At 40.1% G+C, this 23,081-nt stretch overlaps 1 protein-coding gene across 2 annotated transcripts in view; it reads right to left on the bottom strand.

The window, feature by feature from the left end:
- LOC117323212 (alpha-mannosidase 2x-like) overlaps positions 1–23,081 on the bottom strand; it is a 131,847-nt gene that overhangs the window by 16,647 nt on the left and 92,119 nt on the right. The window contains exon 4 of one of the 2 annotated variants that reach the window (XM_033878272.1): positions 22,683–22,722. The exons of the other annotated variant lie outside the window; for it this stretch is intronic. The gene's annotated coding sequence lies outside the window, so the exon portion shown is untranslated. The remainder of the gene's footprint in view (positions 1–22,682; positions 22,723–23,081) is intronic. 2 annotated transcript variants of the gene reach the window in all.

The following is a 23,081-nucleotide window of genomic DNA, read 5'->3' on the forward strand; positions in this document are numbered from 1 at the left end:
TGTATTAGTTCAAATCTGTGTACTGTATTAGTTCAAATCTGTGTATTGTATTAGTTCAAATCTGTGTATTGTATTAGTTCAACTCTGTATACACTGTATTAGTTCAAATCTGTATACTGTATTGGTTCAAATCTGTATACTGTATTAGTTCAAATCTGTGTACTGTATTAGTTCAAATCTGTACTGTATTGGTTCAAATCTGTTTACTGTATTAGTTCAAATCTGTACTGTATTGGTTCAAATTTGTATACTGTATTAGTTCAAATCTGTGTACTGTATTAGTTCAAATCTATGTACTATATTAGTTCAAATCTGTGTACTGTATTGGTTCAAATCTGTGTACTGTATTAGTTCAAATCTGTGTACTGTATTAGTTCAAATCTGTGTACTGTATTGGTTCAAATCTGTGTGCTGTTTTAGTTCAAATCTGTGTACTGTATTAGTTCAAATCTTTGTATTGTATTAGTTCAAATCAGTGTACTGTATTGGGTCAAATCTGTGTACTGTATTAGTTCAAATCTGTGTACGGTATTGGTTCAAATCTGTACTGTATTGGTTCAAATCTATACTGTATTGGTTCAAATCTGTGTACTGTATTGGTTCAAATCTGTGTACTGTATTGGTTCAAATCTGTGTGCTGTATTAGTTCAAATCTGTATACACTGTATTAGTTCAAATCTGTGTACTGTATTGGTTCAAATCTGTGTATTGTATTAGTTTAAATCTGTGTACTGTATTAGTTCAAATCTGTGTACTGTATCAGTTCAATGGTTGTATTACATGGTGGTATGTGATAACCTTTAACCTTTAACTTTTGTATCTGTTAGTTAAACACTGATTGATTCCATGTGCCATCCTTCAGACACTGTGCCTAAGTCAGATTTCCAAACATTTTATTCATTTATGGTAATATCAAAACAACATGGCAGGGTGTCCCAAAAATTTATAAGCCAAGGCTCTCGAGAAATATTTATAGGGCACTCTGAGATCACTGATTAAAGTTTCCAGTTTCCCAAAATGGATCACTGACTGAATAATGCAAAATTTTGCACTTCCAATGAGAAATTTTTTGTAAGCATGTCATTACCAAAAATGATCTATGTTGGATAAAGACAAGTATTTCTTTAGATACGATTTTTTCCTTTCAGTCCAAAACAAAAAGCACATGCCTCATAATGTTGCTTTTTCAAACGTCACTACATGTACAAATGTAACCAGATTTAAGATTTGAAACAATTTATGTATAAACCCTGAGTACCCGGTGATGGATAACTCAGAGTTACCTCCCTTCTCTGGGTTCATATCACAATGGGAAAACGACAAAGGCGATGACAAGACCTGTTGGGCAGAGTGGGTGATGACAAGACCTGTTAAGTAGAGTGAGTGATGACAAGACCTGTTAGGTAGAGTGGGTGATGACAAGACCTGTTAGGTAGAGTGGGTGATGACAAGACCTGTTAGGTAGAGTGGGTGATGACAAGACCTGTTAGGTAGAGTGGGCGATGACAAGACCTGTTAGATAGAGTGGGCGATGACAATACCTACTAGGTAGAGTGGGTGATGACAAGACCTGTTAGGTAGAGTGGGCGATGACAAGACCTGTTAGGTAGAGTGGGAGATGACAAGACCTGTTAGGTAGAGTGGGTGATGACAAGACCTGTTAGGTAGAGTGGGTGATGACAAGACCGGCTAGGTAAAGTGGGTGATGACAAGACCTGTTAGGTAGAGTGGGTGATGACAAGACCGGCTAGGTAAAGTGGGTGATGACAAGACCTGTTAGGTAGAGTGGGTGATGACAAGACCTGTTAGGTAGAGTGGGTGATGACAAGACCTGTTAGGTAGAGTGGGCGATGACAAGACCTGTTAGGTAGAGTGGGTGATGACAAGACCTGTTAGGTAGAGTGGGTGATGACAAGACCTGTTAAGTAGAGTGAGTGATGACAAGACCTGTTAGGTAGAGTGGGTGATGACAAGACCTGTTAGGTAGAGTGGGCGATGACAAGACCTGTTAGGTAGAGTGGGAGATGACAAGACCTGTTAGGTAGTGTGGGTGATGACAAGACCTGCTAGGTAGAGTGGGTGATGACAAGACCTGCTTGGTAGTGTGGGTGATGACAAGACCTGCTTGGTAGTGTGGGTGATGACAAGACCTGTTAGGTAGAGTGGGCGATGACAAGACCTGTTAGGTAGAGTGGGCGATGACAAGACCTACTAGGTAGAGTGGGTGATGACAAGACCTGCTTGGTAGTGTGGGTGATGACAAGACCTGTTAGGTAGAGTGGGTGATGACAAGACCTGTTAGGTAGAGTGGGTGATGACAAGACCTGTTAGGTAGAGTGGGTGATGACAAGACCTGTTAGGTAGAGTGGGTGATGACAAGACCTGCTTGGTAGTGTGGGTGATGACAAGACCTGCTTGGTAGTGTGGGTGATGACAAGACCTGCTTGGTAGTGTGGGTGATGACAAGACCTGTTAGGTAGAGTGGGTGATGACAAGACCTGTTAGGTAGAGTGGGTGATGACAAGACCTGTTAGGTAGAGTGGGTGATGACAAGACCTGTTAGGTAGAGTGGGTGATGACAAGACCTGCTAGGCAGAGTGGGTGATGACAAGACCTGTTAGGTAGAGTTGGTGATGACAAGACCTGTTAGGTAGAGTGGGTGATGACAAGACCTGTTAGGTAGAGTGGGTGATGACAAGACCTGTTAGGTAGTGTGGGCGATGACAAGACCTGTTAGGTAGTGTGGGCGATGACAAGACCTACTAGGTAGAGTGGGTGATGACAAGACCTGTTAGGTAGAGTGGTTGATGACAAGACCTGTTAGGTAGTGTGGGTGATGACAAGACCTGTTAGGAAGAGTGGGTGATGACAAGACCTGTTAGGTAGAGTGGGTGATGACAAGACCTGTTAGGTAGTGTGGGTGATGACAAGACCTGTTAGGTAGTGTGGGCGATGACAAGACCTGTTAGGTAGAGTGGGTGATGACAAGACCTGTTAGGTAGCGTGGGTGATGACACGACCTGTTAGGTAGAGTGGGCGATGACAAGACCAACTAGGTAGAGTTGGCGATGACACGACCTGTTAGGTAGAGTGGGTGATGACAAGACCTGTTAGGTAGAGTTGGTGATGACAAGACCTGTTAGGTAGAGTGGGTGATGACAAGACCTGTTAGGTAGAGTGGGTGATGACACGACCTGTTAGGTAGAGTGAATGATGACAAGACCTGTTAGGTAGAGTGAATGATGACAAGACCTGTTAGGTAGAGTGAATGATGACCAGACCTGTTAGGTAGAGTGAATGATGACAAGACCTGTTAGGTAGTGTGGGTGATGACAAGACCTGTTAGGTACAAGACCTGTTAGGTAGAGTGGGTGATGACAAGACCTACTAGGTAAAGTGGGTGATGACAAGACCTTTTAGGTACAAGACCTACTAGGTAAAGTGGGTGATGACAAGACCTGTTAGGTAGTGTGGGTGATGACAAGACCTGTTAGGTACAAGACCTACTAGGTAAAGTGGGTGATGACAAGACCTGTTAGGTAGAGTGGGTGATGACAAGACCTGTTAGGTAGAGTGGGCGATGACAAGACCTGTTAGGTAGTGTGGGTGATGACAAGACCTGTTAGGTAGAGTGGGTGATGACAAGACCTGTTAGGTAGAGTGGGTGATGACAAGACCTGTTAGGTAGAGTGGGTGATGACAAGACCTTTTAGGTAGTGTGGGCGATGACAAGACCTTTTAGGTAGTGTGGGTGATGACAAGACCTGTTAGGTAGTGTGGGTGATGACAAGACCTGTTAGGTAGAGTTGGTGATGACAAGACCTGTTAGGTAGAGTGGGTGATGACAAGACCTGTTAGGTAGAGTGGGTGATGACAATACCTACTAGGTAGAGTGGGTGATGACAAGACCTGTTAGGTAGAGTGGGTGATGACAAGACCTGTTAGGTAGAGTGGGTGATGACAAGACCTGTTAGGTATAGAGTGGGTGATGACAAGACCTGTTAGGTAGAGTGGGTGATGACAAGACATGTTAGGTAGAGTGGTTGATGACAAGACCTGTTAGGTAGAGTGGGTGATGACAAGACCTGTTAGGTAGAGTGGTTGATGACAAGACCTGTTAGGTAGTGTGGGTGATGACAAGACCTGTTAGGTAGAGTGGGTGATGACAAGACCTGTTAGGTAGAGTGGGTGATGACAAGACCTGTTAGGTAGCGTGGGTGATGACACGACCTGTTAGGTAGAGTGGGCGATGACAAGACCAACTAGGTAGAGTTGGCGATGACACGACCTGTTAGGTAGAGTGGGTGATGACAAGACCTGTTAGGTAGAGTGGGTGATGACAAGACCTGTTAGGTAGAGTGGTTGATGACAAGACCTGTTAGGTAGAGTGAATGATGACAAGACCTGTTAGGTAGAGTGAATGATGACAAGACCTGTTAGGTAGAGTGAATGATGACCAGACCTGTTAGGTAGAGTGAATGATGACAAGACCTGTTAGGTAGTGTGGGTGATGACAAGACCTGTTAGGTACAAGACCTGTTAGGTAGAGTGGGTGATGACAAGACCTACTAGGTAAAGTGGGTGATGACAAGACCTTTTAGGTACAAGACCTACTAGGTAAAGTGGGTGATGACAAGACCTGTTAGGTAGTGTGGGTGATGACAAGACCTGTTAGGTACAAGACCTACTAGGTAAAGTGGGTGATGACAAGACCTGTTAGGTAGAGTGGGTGATGACAAGACCTTTTAGGTAGTGTGGGCGATGACAAGACCTGTTAGGTAGTGTGGGTGATGACAAGACCTGTTAGGTAGAGTGGGTGATTACAAGACCTGTTAGGTAGAGTGGGTGATGACAAGACCTGTTAGGTAGAGTGGGTGATGACAAGACCTTTTAGGTAGTGTGGGCGATGACAAGACCTTTTAGGTAGTGTGGGTGATGACAAGACCTGTTAGGTAGTGTGGGTGATGACAAGACCTGTTAGGTAGAGTTGGTGATGACAAGACCTGTTAGGTAGAGTGGGTGATGACAAGACCTGTTAGGTAGAGTGGGTGATGACAATACCTACTAGGTAGAGTGGGTGATGACAAGACCTGTTAGGTAGAGTGGGTGATGACAAGACCTGTTAGGTATAGAGTGGGTGATGACAAGACCTGTTAGGTAGAGTGGTTGATGACAAGACCTGTTAGGTAGAGTGGTTGATGACAAGACCTGTTAGGTAGAGTGGGTGATGACAAGACCTGTTAGGTAGAGTGGTTGATGACAAGACCTGTTAGGTAGTGTGGGTGATGACAAGACCTGTTAGGTAGAGTGGGTGATGACAAGACCTGCTAGGTAGAGTGGGTGATGACAAGACATGTTAGGTAGAGTGGTTGATGACAAGACCTGTTAGGTAGTGTGGGTGATGACAAGACCTGTTAGGTAGAGTGGGTGATGACAAGACCTGTTAGGTAGAGTGGGTGATGACAAGACCTGTTAGGTAGAGTGGGTGATGACAAGACCAACTAGGTAGAGTTGGTATATCATCTACTGGCTCATAAATTCAGGAATATGTGCGACATGGTGGAAGTAATAAGTCACAATTAAAGCTGTGAATATCCATTTCATGAAATAAAAATTCAGAACATTCATCCCAACCTTGCAAACTTGCTTTGTGACGACTTTGTTAAAATTCCAATACTGTCCCTAGACTGATAGTAATTACTGAGCTGATGTGTTTGTTTTGCACCAGGAAAATAGTAAATCATGTTTGATATCTACATTATTTTACATATATATATACCTTGACATCCATTCACATGGAACCACAGCTTATCCTCTGTCTCCCTGTAACTTTATGTCCTACAGAAATAAAAAGCCTTCACAATATAAAACACAACTCATTTGGTTCGTCAGTTTATCCTGATATTTTTATAAATATCAAAAGCGTCGGATTTTGACATTATGTAGATATGTTAAATATTTCATACTAGACAATCCAGCATACATGTATATCCTACTTAGGCCTTTACCACATGTACATCTAGCAGGAAAATTACTTTGTGACATTTGAGCTTGTGATATATGGTAGATATACAACAGCCATATACATGTACTATGCTGTGTTTGAATCATAAAAGATGTACAGATGTTTCAGATAAAAGAAAATCATTGCACAACAATATTCATGTCATACAATTAATCTTGTCCAAACTTATCATAATATTAAAGTCATACAATATAACCTGTCCAAACTGACCATAATATTCAAGTCACAATAAAACCTGTCCAAACTGACCATAATATTCAAGTCACAATAAAACCTGTCCAAACTGACCATAATATTCATGTCACAATAAAACCAGTCCAAACTGACCATAATATTCATGTCATACAATAAAACCTGTCCAAACTGACCATAATATTCAACTCATTTATGTAACCTGTCCATAATATTCATGTCATACAATAAAACCTGTCCAAACTGACCATAATATTCAAGTCATAATAAAACCTGTCCAAACTGACCATAATATAAAAGTTATATAATACTTAACCTGTCAAAACTTACCATAATATTAATACAATAGAACCTGTCCAAACTGACCATAATATTCAAGTCATACAATAAAACCTTTCCAAACTGACCATAATATTCAAGTCATATAACGTAACCTGTCCAAGCTGACCATAATATTTAAATCATACAGTATCACCTGTCCGACTGACCATAATATTTAAATCATACAGTATCACCTGTCCGACTGACCATAATATTTAAATCATACAGTATCACCTGTCCGACTGACCACTGTAGTATTATATTCAAGTCATACAATAAAACCTGTCTAAACTGACCATTATATTAAAATCATACAATATAACATGTCCAAACTGACCATTGTAGTATTTGGTTATAACAGCAAGAGGCCCATTGGGCCTTAATGGTCATTTGAGTTCTGAAATATGTCTGTCAATTTGACCAATTTCAGCCACCCAACAGTCCCTAGGACCAGTGTACTGATAGCTCTAACCATGTTTCAATGATGCTCAAAAATGCAACAACTATTATTAAATAATCATAGAAGGCTTCTGCAAAATTTATTGAAATTGGTCCAAGGGTTTTGGAGATGATGAAATTGTTAATGGATGCAGCTAGAACACATGATGATCGAAGGGTAAAAAGTAAGTAAGAGGTGGTCACTGTAGACTTTGTCTCAGGTGACCTCATAAACTTTAATTTGCAGAAGTTGTGGAGCAAGTTATATCAACTTAAATTAATTACTCTTGTTGTTGAGATGGAAGTATGTTAACTGTGGGAGGAAACCAGAGTACCTGGAGAAAACCCACGAGAAAACCCACGTGGTTGGGCTAGAGACTCCATTACCCTTCCATGTCTGATCGGGGAAACATCTATGTTAAAGACGGTATGTTACTTCTGTGCCATCCCTGCAATGTATAGGACTGCACACTACAATTTAGACTGTTTAAACCAAACTAGATAATTTTAATAATGTTTGATTAGGACAGAGTTGCCATGGTCCCTTGTATAATGTACTGTAGACATCAGTGTATTTAGACACCCCCAGCACTCTTACACAGCAGCCTGCAGAACTAGTTCTCACCGTTTTATATTTCAAGAAATAAACATTGGACGTAAAACACTGTCAATATCGAAAAATATTAACAGTGAAAAGCAGCTTGAGAGAAGTAGGCACTTGGGTTTATTTTGTGAGTTTAAACTGGATGGTAATATACATTAGTTGTATGGCTATACATTTTCTGTGAACACTTATATATAACTAGATCTGATGGCTATTCCTGTAGGGAGCTACTGTATGGTCTGACAAGGTTAAAAAATCAATTTTCATAATGATGAAGTAAAAAGATGATTTAATTGACAGTGAGTATGAAAATATTTTTTGATGATAAATTACAAAAGTAATTTCAATAATGTGACTAGCTGGTGATTCTATCAATGGTGCATGCACGGAAAAAATACTTTTACTGTTCGCAATCACGGAAGCATGAATTCAATGAGAAAGAATTTTAATAAAGGTTTTATTAACAATGTATTAAATTAATGATTTTTATTGATGAAGAATAAATTCTTATCTAACTTCTAATGCATTAAAATGACATTGCCAATAAGACTGAATCAATATACATACATCAGAATGCATAATCCTCTTCAGTTCAATAAAACCAAACTGGTACTGAAGACACAAATGATGCAAAAATAGCAGATAAAATCTTTAAAATATTGAAAAGTCGCACTCCACAGATGAAAGTAGGGCCAAGCAAACTCATTAGCTAAGTACTGCGACATGTGTTTTAATACACAGAACCAGTCGGCATAATCTCTTTTCAGAAGCCCATTTGTGAAAGTAGAAAGTAAGATACCTGTGGCTGCGGTGGCTGGCATGAGTTGTGTGCTGGGAGTGTTGGGAGTGACAACTTACCTTTAATTAAGGCAAAACACGCACAGACTTATCCATTATGTATGAATGGGATTACAGTAGTCTAGTGCTGGTCAACACTCACATTACAGGTACGCAAACATCACAGGTACACGTAGGTATAATTCGGTAAACAGCTTATATAGACATTTCTTCAATGCTACTTTCAAGAAATGCAGAAAAATCAGATGAAAGTTTTGAAGGTGGGGCATTTCTTCAATGCTACTTTCAAGAATGAAAAAAAAAGCAAATGAAAGTTTTGAAGGTGGAGCATTTCTTCAATGCTACTTTCAAGAATAAAAAAAAATCAGTTGAAAGTTTGAAGGTACAGACTAACCTTGTATAAAACAATCCATTTAACCTTAACTCTTCATCATTAACTGAACTGAAGTCTATAGATACATATAATGCAGAGGTTCGTTTTTAACACAATAACATTACCATTTAAGATTGAAAACAGGTGTCCTTCTACATATACAGGTAGAACCACTATACATGGTCATTTATATGAACATCTTGTGACCAGAACCTTCACACCTGGTGACCTACATACAAAACCTCCACACCTGGTGACCTACATACAACACCTCCACACCTGGTGACCTACATACAACACCTCCACACCTGGTGACCTACATACTTGACCCACACCTGGTGACCTACATACAAAACCTCCACACCTGGTGACCTACATACAAAACCTCCACACCTGGTGACCTACATACAACACCTCCACACCTGGTGACCTACATACAACACCTCCACACCTGGTGACCTACATACTAGACCCCACACCTGGTGACCTACAAACAAAACTTCCACACCCGGTGACCTATATACAACACCTTCACATCTGGTGAACTACATAATAAACTCCCACACCTGGTGACCTACATACTTGACCCACACCTGGTGACCTACAAACAAAACCTCCACACCTGGTGACCTACATACAAAACCTCCATACCTGGTGACCTACATGTACATACAAAACCTCCACACCTGGTGACCTACATACAACACCTCCACACCCGGTGACCTATATACAACACCTTCACATCTGGTGAACTACATAATAAACTCCCACACCTGGTGATCTACATACTAGACCCCCACACCTGGTGACCTACAAACAAAACCTCCACACCTGGTGACCTACATACAAAACCTCCATACCTGGTGACCTACATACAAAACCTCCATACCTGGTGACCTATAAACACATCCACACCTGGTGACCTATAAACACCTACACACCTGGTGACCTATAAACAAATCCACAACTGGTGACCTATAAACACATCCACACCTGGTGACATATAAACACCTGCACACCTGGTGACCTATAAACACATCCACACCTGATGACCTACATACAATCCTCCACACCTGCTTTTCTATTTACTGAATCTTTACAATATATAATGGCTGACCTGACAGATAAATCGACACATCGCATCTCATCACTTTTTATGCCTACAAGTAAATCATCTAAGTTAAAAGGATGCTTAGAATCAAAGCAATATTTCTTCTACATCAATTCTACATGACAAAGAAACTGCACTGCAGTACCTTTATATCAATTAGGACTTTGATTGTTCCATTTGAGTTCAACAGTAGAAGTATCAATATTGATTACTCCATTTACAAGCCCGCACACACACACACACACACACATGCAAATTCTAAGACCTCTGTTGTGACATCACATTAAAGAACCTCATGGTGTCTTCACTAGTAGGCCTTCCTTAACCTAGGGAGACTCACACCAGGCCTGAAAGGTCTATACCCCGTGTCATGTATAATATCTACCTCAATTTCTGCATAAAATGTACTTGGATACTTTTTATACCTCTGCAGAAAATGTACCCCCCTTGCATACAAAGTACCCATCCCCCCCCCCCCCCCCCCCCACCACCAAAAATCTTCAATTTCTAAACATTGTAAATGACACCCCCTGTGTCCGCTATTCATTATTGATATCTTCACAATTTCAGATTGATAAAGTTAAAATCAAAGCTTTTTTTGGAGGGGGGGGGGGGGGGGGGGGGAGGTACTTTTTATGTGCTAGGGGGATACATTTTATGCAGGAATATATTGTATCAGGATACCTTCTGGTCCTGGTACATGAAGTCCTCACAAACAGCCCATTAGATATAACAACTTTTAACCTTGTCTAGATTGACTCAGAGCAAGTAGCATATAAAGGTCTATGACTTTCGAAGCCAAATAACACCTACAGAAGTATGTCCTCACCTTGGCTCACCTAGGCAAAATTATTTCTGCAGAAGTCTATTTTCACCTGCGCTCACCCAGGACCAATAGTCTCTACAAAAGTATATTCTCACCTTGGCTCACCCCGGACCTATGGTCTCTACAAAAGTCTATTCTCACCTGGGCTCACCCCGGACCTATGGTCTCTACTAAAGTATATTCTCACCTGGGCTCACCCAGGCAATATTTTCTCTACAGAAGTTACAGAAGTCTTTTTTCACCCAGGCTTCTCCAAGCCCCACAGTCTCTACAGAAGTCTATTCTCACCTGGGCTCACCCAGCTAGGTCCCATGGTCTTAACAAAAGTCCATTCTCACCTGGGCTCACCCAGGACCAATAGTCTCTACAGAAGTCTATTATCACTTAGGCCCATAGTCCCTAAATTGGTATCCATACAGGCTTGTTTGTCTATCAGAAGAGTCCTATTCCAGCCCCTACTTAAGACTCTATTGACAATAAAAGAAAACGTCCATATATCCCCTCGGAAGATGGCTATATTTCCTACAAAGATCGGAAGATGGCTATATTTCCTACAAAGATCGGCCCTGGCATACTATTATCAGTAACCTGACATGCCGACAATGTAGTGGAAGCTCACGGAAGACACAAACAAATGAGATATCAATATGTTTTAATTTGGACCAAGTTAACCTCCTGAGTCCTGCTGCTTTTCCTTTATTGAAAACGTAGCCATAAGCAATCATTTTCCATCATAGCACTAAAGCTTGCCGTCTCCTTGGGAAGGCCAAATGGTAGGATGTAAAGCCTATTGATCTACAGACATGCAAGCTTAGAGCCACCTCCTCTGATACCCAGACTGGCCCTTTAAACAGCTGCTGGTGGTTACTGATAGCAACCAGCAGGGATGATGCCAGGAGGTAATTTACAGGGTTAAGGATCCTCAAGCATCAGTAGCAGTATTTAAAATACTTTGGAGTCTTAGTCCAGAAATATTACAGAGAAGGATCTATATTTAAGATTTTAAGGATCCTGATTTCAGTAAAATTATTAAAGAGGTTAAATTGGACCTCTGAAACCATTTATGAGATTTTACATTTTCAAAGACCTCCAGTCCAAAATAAGAGAAAATAAGAAATATTTTAAGGGTCATTAGTCCAATAAAAAGACCACATATAGAAGAATCCTCAAGTCAAATATTAGGACCAAACATTTTTAGCACCATTCATACGAACGTTTTCAGGATCTTCAGTCCAATAACCCCCCCTCCCCCTCACACACATAAACACATATATATAAATCCTTATTTAAATTAAATGATAGGACAAAACATTTCAAGGACCCTTTAGACCAACATTTTAAGAATCCTGAGCCCAGCTCAGACCGGATAAGGTAATATTGACTGAGACCTGACACCTGTGACTAGGAGACAGGTAGGTAATGTTGACAGAGACCTGACACCTGTGACTAGGAGACAGATAGGTAATGTTGACCGAGACCTGACACCTGTGACTAGGAGACCTGACACCTGTGACAAGGAGACAGACAGGTAATGTTGACTGAGACCTGACACCTGTGACTAGGAGACAGACAGGTAATGTTGACTAAGACCTGACACCTGTGACTAGGAGACAGATAGGCAATGTTGACTAAGACCTGACACCTGTGACTAGGAGACAGACAGGTAATGTTGACTAAGACCTGACACCTGTGACTAGGAGACAGACAGGTAATGTTGACCGAGACCTGACACCTGTGACTAGGAGACAGATATGTAATGTTGACAGAGACCTGTGACTAGGAGACCTGACACCTGTGACAAGGAGACCTGACACCTGTGACAAGGAGACCTGACACCTGTGACTAGACAGGTAATGTTGACAGAGACCTGACACCTGTGACTAGGAGATAGACAGGTAATGTTGACTGAGACCTGACACCTGTGACTAGGAGACAGATAGGTAATGTTGACTGACACCTGTGACTAGGAGACAGATAGGTAATGTTGACTGACACCTGTGACTAGGAGACAGACAGGTAATGTTGACTGAGACCTGACACCTGTGACCAGGAGACAGACAGGTAATGTTGACCGACACCTGTGACTAGGAGACAGACAGGTAATGTTGACTGAGACCTGTGACTAGGAGACAGACAGGTAATGTTGACTGAGACCTGACACCTGTGACCAGGAGACAGATAGGTAATGTTGACTGACACCTGTGACTAGGAGACAGACAGGTAATGTTGACTGAGACCTGACACCTGTGACCAGGAGACAGATAGGTAATGTTGACTGACACCTGACACCTGTGACTAGGAGACAGATAGGTAATGTTGACTGAGACCTGTGACTACGAGACAGATAGGTAATGTTGACCGACACCTGTGACTAGGAGACAGATAGGTAATGTTGACTGACACCTGTGACTAGGAGATAGACAGGTAATGTTGACTGAGACCTGACACCTGTGACCAGGAGACAGACAGGTAATGTTGACCGACACCTGTGACTAGGAGACAGATAGGTAATGTTGACCGACACCTGTGACTAGGAGACAGACAGGTAATGTTGACTGAGACCTGTGACTACGAGACAGATAGGTAATGTTGACTAAGACCTGTGACTAGGAGACAGACAGGTAATGTTAACTGACACCTGTGACTCGGAGACAGATAGGTAATGTTGACTGAGACCTGACACCTGTGACTAGGAGACAGACAGGTAATGTTAACTGACACCTGTGACTCGGAGACAGATACTTTATTGGTAAGAATCATTACAGCTCTCACAAAATTAATATCAATTAAAATAGCAGTGATAATATATACCAAATCCAGACATCTGTGTCATCAGAAAGAAATCAATGACAAGTATCTGATTTAATCAGATGTTCCCCGAAGCACCTTGTTCCTAGATCAGTAGAAAAATGGCAGAACTATCAATAGAACTCACATCAAAATATTGTTTGTGAATCCGTTCTCACAACTCAAGATGTTCTTCGTGACACAAAATCAGTCCTATGTGACACTCACAGTTCTGTGGGGCCATGATAGCTCAGTCAATTAGAGCGCTGACCCTGTAATCTCAGGTGAATATTTGAGGTGTGTTAATCAATGCTCTCTACCTTTATTTGTCAGGAAGCTGAGAAATGGACCAGTCTATACTGTCATGGTTGTGTCCTTGGGCAGGACACTTACCCTAACTGCTCTAGATGGCATGTGATAGGCCTCCCATATATTGTTCAGTGAGGTAGTCACCAGCTACTACAAGGAGAACCAACCTCAAAATGACCCTGTCTGTTCATGGCGCAATAAACCAAACAAACACATTTCCTGGGGTGGCAAACACTGATAGATATATAAATCAATATTTACTCAATTATTTCCTACATGGATGTAAAAAAAACTTGGGGAGGAGAGTTCAAAGACCTCTTCTTTAAAAAATGATACTTTAAAAGACTACTTATTTAAATCTGCACTTTCTGTTTGACTGATTTTAAAGTGTTGAAACACAAACTACAAAAACATTACCAAAAATTTGTGTCTACATATAAGTGTAAAACATTATGAGTATCTTTCCCAAAGGAAGGCAGGCAAGTATGGTATCTATTACAATTCTAATATCTGATCAATTTCCTCCTTCTACATGTTCCAATACTGAATGTTCCTGTCAGAAACAGAGTTTGGACATGGATTGTAAGATCTGTTTAAGACATATTTTCTCATTTTATTTAATTTTTTTTTTTCAATTATGATTATTGATAAAAAAAAATCTTACGATAGTTTCTTCACTTATTTTTGAAATTGCTTAAGGGCTGAGCTTCATTTCCCAGTGTTTTTTAATTAGAAGCGATGCCTTAAGACATCATGTCTCTGGTAGATGAAAGCCCTCTGTTTACTATACTTCAATCACAGACTGTACTTCACCCAAGTCAATACCTTCATCTAATGCATCCATTAATGTTTAATCCAAGCACAATTTTACAGTACTATCTACAAGTACTAAATTATATTTCAAACCCAACAAGGACCCAGATTGGAATAATGAACTTTTCCTTTATATGAGAAATCGTAAGATTGAGTATGGAGAAGGGACTTGACTCCGTCTTCTGTAGCTTTATGTGAAAATGTGTACATCACATTTAGTAACTATGGAAACTGGGGACAATAATTGTAGAAGATTTTGGGTTGTACTTACTGCCAGTCCAGAAAATTCTGTAACTATAAAATAACAGTCTATGATGTCAGTACCTGACAATTAACTGTAGCTAAGCAGAGTGAATACTTTGAACATGTATGATGACAGCACTCACATTGAATATTATGATAATGGTGTCACAGTGAATACTTTGAATATAACAGGAGAACTAACATTGAATTCCATGACAACTGTCTAACAGCGAATACTTTAAACATAACAACAGTTCACATTTTGAATACCATGACAACTGTCTCACTTTTGAACATGATGACAGTTTTCAGGTTGAATACCATGACAACTGTCTCACTTTTGAACATGATGACAGTTTTCAGGTTGAATACCATGACAACTGTTTCACAGTGAATACTTTGAACATAATGACAATTTAGGTTGAATACCATGACAACCATCTCATAGCGAATACGTTTAAACATCATACAACCACACTAGTTCAGAAATAGGTGAATGACAACTAAAACCAAGGCGTTAAATGTACAGCATGCTTTAGTATGAGAGCGTATGTTCTGTACTTAACAAACAGTACACATGATAGAATAGGAACAGCTACAATCATAAACATTTTCAAATAAAGACTTTTTATTAAAAAAGTAAAAAGGGGTTTGGGGTATCTGGATCAAGTTGTATTTTCCTGAAGTTCAAAGGGCAACAACTCTTGTCAATAAAAAAAAACTGATTGGTTTGTCTGACTGATATGGTGATAGTTATAAGTCGACCAAGAAAGCGGAAACACAGAGGATCACACGGACATAACTTGTCCAGACAAGCCCCTGTCTACAGAGAGAATTGTACAGACAAGTCCCTGTCTACAGAGAGAATTGTACAGACAAGTCCCTGTCTACAGAGAGAATTGTACAGACAAGTCCCTGTCTACAGAGAGAATTGTACAGACAAGTCCCTGTCTACAGAGAGAATTGTACAGACAAGTCCCTGTCTACAGAGAGAATTGTACAGACAAGTCCGTATCTACAGAGAGAATTGTACAGACAAGTCCCTGTCTACAGAGAGAATTGTACAGACAAGTCCCTGTCTACAGAGAGAATTGTACAGACAAGTCCCTGTCTACAGAGAGAATTGTACAGACAAGTCCCTGTCTACAGAGAGAATTGTACAGACAAGTCTGTATCTACAGAGAGAATTGTACAGACAAGTCCCTGTCTACAGAGAGAATTGTACAGACAAGTCCCTGTCTACAGAGAGAATTGTACAGACAAGTCCCTGTCTACAGAGAGAATTGTACAGACAAGCTGTTTCCAGGGTCCCACTTAAATCCAATTTTTTGTCACGAGTAGAACATGAACTGAGATAAACCAAGAAAAAGCGAAGGTATTTTCTACAATTAAACAAAAGTATGGAATCTAAAAAGGATTGATCCAAATCAGACAGAGGATATAACATACAAATATAGAAACTAAAGAAGGACAGATCCAAGTCCTATTCCCAAAACATGTAGTTCTGTATACGTAACATCAGTAGAGGGAGGGGTTTGATGTGGAGGTACTGGCCCTGTGATGAAGAGATCAGTGTTGTGATCAAGCTTGATATCTGATATACTGTCATGGGCTATCATACAACTGCCGAGGAGCCCTTCAAACCTTACTATTGTTACTTGCATATACCTACCTTTATACTTCGTGGTATTACAATTGATTTTTCATCAAAACCAAGCTTTTCAATACCACAGATTCCTACAGGACCACTAAAAGCTGGAGGAAAATTTGATGATTTCAGAAATTTTTCTGTGAAGTGTCTGCCTGGGAATGACAAAGAGTAGACTATGATTCCGCTGATTTTTGATTAGAGAGTATGTACACGCAGGACCAGTAACAGGGTGATTTTTTATTAGAGCATATGAACACACAGGGCCTATAACAGGGTGATTTTTGTTTAGAGAGTATGTATATGAAGGACCAGCAACAGGGTGATTTTTGTTTAGAGAGTATGAATATGAAGGACCAGCAACAGGGTGATTTTGTTTAGAGAGTATGTATATGAAGGACCAGTAATAGGGTGATTTTTGTTTAGAGAGTATGGACATGTACCCTTACCTGTTCAGTGAGGGTGATTTTTGGTTCAAGAGTATATAATTACATGCAGGGCAAGTAACAGGGAAAGGCTGAAAGGATGCAAGGCCGTAACAGTGGATGTAAAACCTGTTAATTAAATTAAATAACAGGGTGATTTTTGATTGGAGAGTATGAAGTTGCCAACCATTAACACGTTAAGGTACTGTATCGATGAACTGTTAGATTCCTGGCATTTAGGTCCCAATCAGCTAGTCATGTAGATTCCTGACAAGGTCCCATTCAGTGAGCCGTGTAGATTCCTGACAAGGTCCCGATCAGTGAGCCATGTAGATTCCTGACAAGGTCCCGATCAGTGAGCCGTGTAGATTCCTGACAATGTCCCGATCAGTGAGCCGTGTAGATTCCTGACAAGGTCCCGATCAGTGAACCGTGTAGATTCCTGACAATGTCCCGATCAGTGAGCCGTGTAGATTCCTGACAATGTCCGGATCAGTGAGCCGTGTAGATTCCTGACAAGGTCCCGATCAGTGAACCGTGTAGATTCCTGACAAGGTCCCGATCAGTGAACCGTGTAGATTCCTGACAATGTCCCGATCAGTGAGCCGTGTAGATTCCTGACAATGTCCCGATCAGTGAGCCGTGTAGATTCCTGACAAGGCCCCGATCAGTGAGCCGTGTAGATTCCTGACAAGGTCCCGATCAGTGAGCCGTGTAGATTCCTGACAAGGTCCCGATCAGTGAACCGTGTAGATTCCTGATAATGTCCGGATCAGTGAGCCGTGTAGATTCCTGACAAGGTCCCGATCAGTGAACCGTGTAGATTCCTGACAAGCTCCGGATCAGTGAGCCGTGTATAGATTACTGACAAGGTCTGGATCAGTGAGCCGTGTAGATTACTGACAATGTCTCATTCAGTGAGCCGTGTAGATTACTGACAAGGTCCAGATCAGTGAACCGTGTAGATTCCTGACAATGTCCGGATCAGTGAGCCGTGTAGATTCCTGACAAGGTCCCGATCAGTGAACCGTGTAGATTCCTGACAAGGTCCGGATCAGTGAGCCGTGTATAGATTACTGACAAGGTCTGGATCAGTGAGCCGTGTAGATTACTGACAAGGTCCCGATCAGTGAGCCATGTAGATTACTGACAAGGTCCCGATCAGTGAGCTGTGTAGATTACTGACAATGTCCCGATCAGTGAGCCGTGTAGATTACTGACAAGGTCCCGATCAGTGAACCGTGTAGATTCCTGACAATGTCCGGTTCAGTGAGCCGTGTAGATTCCTGACAAGGTCCTGATCAGTGAGCCGTGTAGATTCCTGACAAGGTCAGGATCAGTGAGCCGTGTAGATTACTGACAAGGTCCCGATCAGTGAGCCATGTAGATTACTGACAAGGTCTCGATCAGTGAGCCGTGTAGATTACTGACAAGGTCTCGATCAGTGAGCCGTGTAGATTCCTGACAAGGTCCCGATCAGTGAGCCGTGTAGATTCCTGACAAGGTCCCGATCAGTGAGCCGTGTAGATTCCTGACAAGGTCCCGATCAGTGAGCCGTGTAGATTCCTGACAATGTCCCGATCAGTGAGCCGTGTAGATTCCTGACAAGGTCCCGATCAGTGAGCCGTGTAGATTCCATTGTAATATGCACTTCTCTCAAACAAATTTTTTTTTTTTTTACAATGATGGAAACTGTTTTAAACATTAATAATAAAATGTAATTAAATGAATTGAGGATTTGAAAGCCTTTGTTTATTTAAGCATGACAATTTGATGTTATTGATTATCTATCAATATCGCAAAATGATATATTGACATAAAAAATCTAAATATCAACAATTATTTTGTTGATTTTTAATAATTTATTTCTTAAAAAATCATTATTAATATTAATAAATCATATACAAATATAAATAAATGAATTATTGATATTAATAAATGCCTTTTTCCCTCAATAGCTTGTCATAACTCAAACAATCAGATCAAGTAGGACCATTCCATGATAATACACTGGTACAGTCAATATTACATCTGAAAACTCTCTGGAGCATAATCAAAATGCCAGAACAACACATAATATTTATGTTATGATAGAAAATAATTACATTTTCTTGTGAAGAGTCTACAAATGTGTTCAGTCTTAAAAAATATAAGAGTACCTATAGATGTTCAGGTCTGCAAATTTACAGACTTGATGAGGGTGTGTGTGGGTATAGTTACTCAGGTACAATGGCCGACCATGTAACATTATTACCTCCACAAGTACTAACATGTGGATAGTTTGATGAATTACTGCAGGCATAACAATTAAACTGGGACTAATTCTACAAGCAATTAATACTAGATTAATTAGTTAGTTAATGAGTAAATCCATTTAGCAGTAAAACACAGCCACTTCCCCCTCTCCATACCAATATGGCCTTTAGCTTCGGAGGGTAATGACAGAATTCATTATTAGGGCAGTGCGGAAATTACGGACAAAGCTGTCGGTTTATTTAAGGAGTCTATTTATAGCATCTTTATGTTGTGTCAGTCTTGGGTTTTATGCTATTTGCAGCATTACCAGGAACACATTAGGTAAATCTACAATCTATACAAGTATAGATAGCTGATTAAAGTTAATTTCTGTTAAATCCACAGAAAACACACACAACTTAGTCATATTATCTTAAGCTTCTGGGAAATCACTTGACATCTGTAATTTTGGGAAGACAGTATTTGTCCAATTCTGACTTGGTGTTATTTTTGTAGCCAGAATATTTTTCTTGTGATGGGGACATAGTACACTGTCGGACATTAAGGTTATAAGCCCCCCAACCCAGTCTGTTAGTAGACAAGGTTATACACAATGAAATAAGCCCCCAACTCAGTCTGTCAGTAGACAAGGGTTATACACAATGAAATAAGCCCCAACCCAGTCTGTTAGTAGACAAGGTTATACACAATGAAATAAGCCCCAACCCAAGTCTGTCAGTAGACAAAGGTTATACACAATGAAATAAGTCCCAACCCCAGTCTGTCAGTAGACAAGGTTATACTGTATAGTTGCTTTTATTCACGGGGGATTTAATTTCGCTATATTCGCGGTCAAGGTAATGTCCGCGAAATTAAATACCCGTGAATATTTTTCACCTTGTGATAAGTGACAACTATGACAATGAATAATAAACAATCTTTATTTAAAGCATATTGTTAAGCAGAACATGTACATCGTAAGTATACATGTAGTTTCAACTGTTTCACGATATCATATTAGAGTCGCATAAAATGTGTACATCGTAAGTATAATTTCTGCTATTTCCCTATATGGTATTAAAAGTCACATAAAATATTAAAATGCGCGAAATTTTCTCCCCGCGAAATAGTCCTGAACAGAAAAACGCGAAATTTTCACCCCGCGAAATTAAACAACTATACAGTACACAATGAAATAAGCCCCCCAACCCCAGTCTGTCAGTAGACAAAGTTTTACACAATGAAATAAGCCCCAACCCCAGTCTGTTAGTAGACAAGGTTATACACAATGAAATAAGCCCCACGACCCAGTCTGTTAGTAGACAAAGGTGATACACAATGAAATAAGCCCCAACCCCAGTCTGTTAGTAGACAAGGGTTATACACAATGAAATAAGCCCCAACCCCAGTCTGTCAGTAGACAAGGGTTATACACAATGAAATAAGCCCAAACCCCAGTCTGTCAGTAGACAAAGGTTATACACAATGAAATAAGCCAAAACCCCAGTCTGTCAGTAGACAAAGGTTATACACAATGAAATAAGTCCCAACCCCAGTCTGTCAGTAGACAAGGTTATACACAATGAAATAAGCCCCAACCCAAGTCTGTTAGTAGACAAGGTTATACACAATGAAATAAGCCCCCCACCCAGTCTGTCAGTAGACAAGGGTTATACACAATGAAATAAGCCCCCCAACCCAGTCTGTCAGTAGACAATGCTATACACAATGAAATAAGCCCCAACCCCAGTCTGTTAGTAGACAAGGGTTATACACAATGAAATAAGCCCCAACCCCAGTCTGTCAGTAGACAAGTGTTATACACAATGAAATAAGCCCCCCAACCCCAGTCTGTCAGTAGACAAGGGTTATACACAATGAAATAAGCCCCAACCCCAGTCTGTCAGTAGACAAGTGTTATACACAATGAAATAAGCCCCCCAACCCCAGTCTGTCAGTAGACAAGGGTTATACACAATGAAATAAGCCCCAACCCCAGTCTGTTAGTAGACAAGGGTTATACACAATGAAATAAGCCCCCCCCCCCCCAACCCCAGTCTGTTAGTAGACAAAGGGTGATACACAATGAAATAAGCCCCAACCCCAGTCTGTTAGTAGACAAGGGTTATACACAATGAAATAAGCCCCCAACCCCAGTCTGTCAGTAGCCAATGGTTATACACAATGAAATAAGCCCCAACCCCAGTCTGTCAGTAGACAAGGGTTATACACAATGAAATAAGCCCCCAACCCCAGTCTGTTAGTAGACAAAGGTTATACACAATGAAATATGCCCCAACCCCAGTCTGTTAGTAGACAAAGGTTATACACAATGAAATAAGCCCCCAACCCCAGTCTGTCAGTAGACAAAGGTTATACACAATGAAATAAGCCCCAACCCCAGTCTGTCAGTAGACAAGGGTTATACACAATGAAATAAGCCCCAACCCCAGTCTGTCTGTAGACAAAGGTTAAACACAATGAAATAAGCCCCAACCCCAGTCTGTTAGTAGACAAAGGTTATACACAATGAAATAAGCCCCCAACCCAAGTCTGTTAGTAGACAAAGGTTATACACAATGAAATAAGCCCCAACGCCAGTCTGTCATATGACCAGCTTATTACCTTCAAACATATATTTCATTAAAATCAATCTTTAACCTTTTCTAAATTCAGAGTTTAATACCATTTCTTATCAAAATAATCTTTTTTTGTTTAAGTTAGAGTTGAGAGTTCAGTCATTTAAAAGGAAGCACATGTACATATATAATTTCATTTGGAGTCAAATTTACAACTCTTGACCATTCAGTAACTTTACTTAGGGAAGAGAACTAGGCAGTATTTGAACATCGATCATGCCAAGTGACTGATTTATATGATACTTTCCTTATCAATGGACGCCCATGACAGAATTTGGTTAATTCAGCTTTTCTGTACTGAATAGGATCTTAGAAGTTGATTATTTTTCTGACTTGTAGCCTATCTACCCCAGAATGATCTTAAGCCATCTGATTAAAAAATGTGGAGTCCTTCTTTTTTGCTAAGGATGCTTCTTTTAGAGCTGATTCTACCCTGACCCACTGGTGTAAAATAAATTAAAATTTTGCAGTTTAAATTTAATCAAAATTCAATCAGCTGTTCAGGAATGGTGGTGTCCATTTATATATAAGGCCCTTCCATTCACTTTTCCAATGGCAATCAGCAATATCCCTATACCGATCAAACATCTATTAACACTGTATATTTACCTTACAGGTGACTTATATTTACCTTACAGGTGACTTATATTTACCTTACAGGTGACTTATATTTACCTTACAGGTGACTTATATTTACCTTACAGGTGACTTATATTTACCTTACATGTGACTTATATTTACCTTACAGGTGACTTTTATTTACCTTACATGTGACTTATATTTACCTTACAGATGACTTATATTTACCTTACAGATGACTTATATTTACCTTACATGTGACTTATATTTACCTTACAGGTGACTTATATTTACCTTACAGGTGACTTATATTTACCTTATACAGTGTATCCTTTGTGCCATTTTCTTTTTCATTCCTGAAAAGATAAACATTACCACTTATAATACCAAACCTCATAACTGATCAATGAGAAGTTACTGAAAAAAAATATATAGAATTCCTGGTTTCTGTAATCTTACGTGAATTTCATTTTATCTCTCCACCACAAATTACTTAGACATTATTCAAATTCAAATGTTGCAAAAATAGTAAAACCCCAATTACTCGAATACGTTCCTCCTATTTGTCTAAATGTTCGTTTGGTTGGTGTCTTTATATATTCTTCGACAGTTATTGTTTTATGGATAGGTTTCTGATTTATCTGTATTGCTTGTTGACATTAATATCAAACGCTGTGCAATCGTAACTTTTCATTTTTAAGTAAATCTACTTTAC

The sequence above is a fragment of the Pecten maximus genome, chromosome 3 (genome assembly GCF_902652985.1).
Source record: "Pecten maximus chromosome 3, xPecMax1.1, whole genome shotgun sequence".
Lineage (NCBI taxonomy): Eukaryota > Metazoa > Mollusca > Bivalvia > Pectinida > Pectinidae > Pecten > Pecten maximus.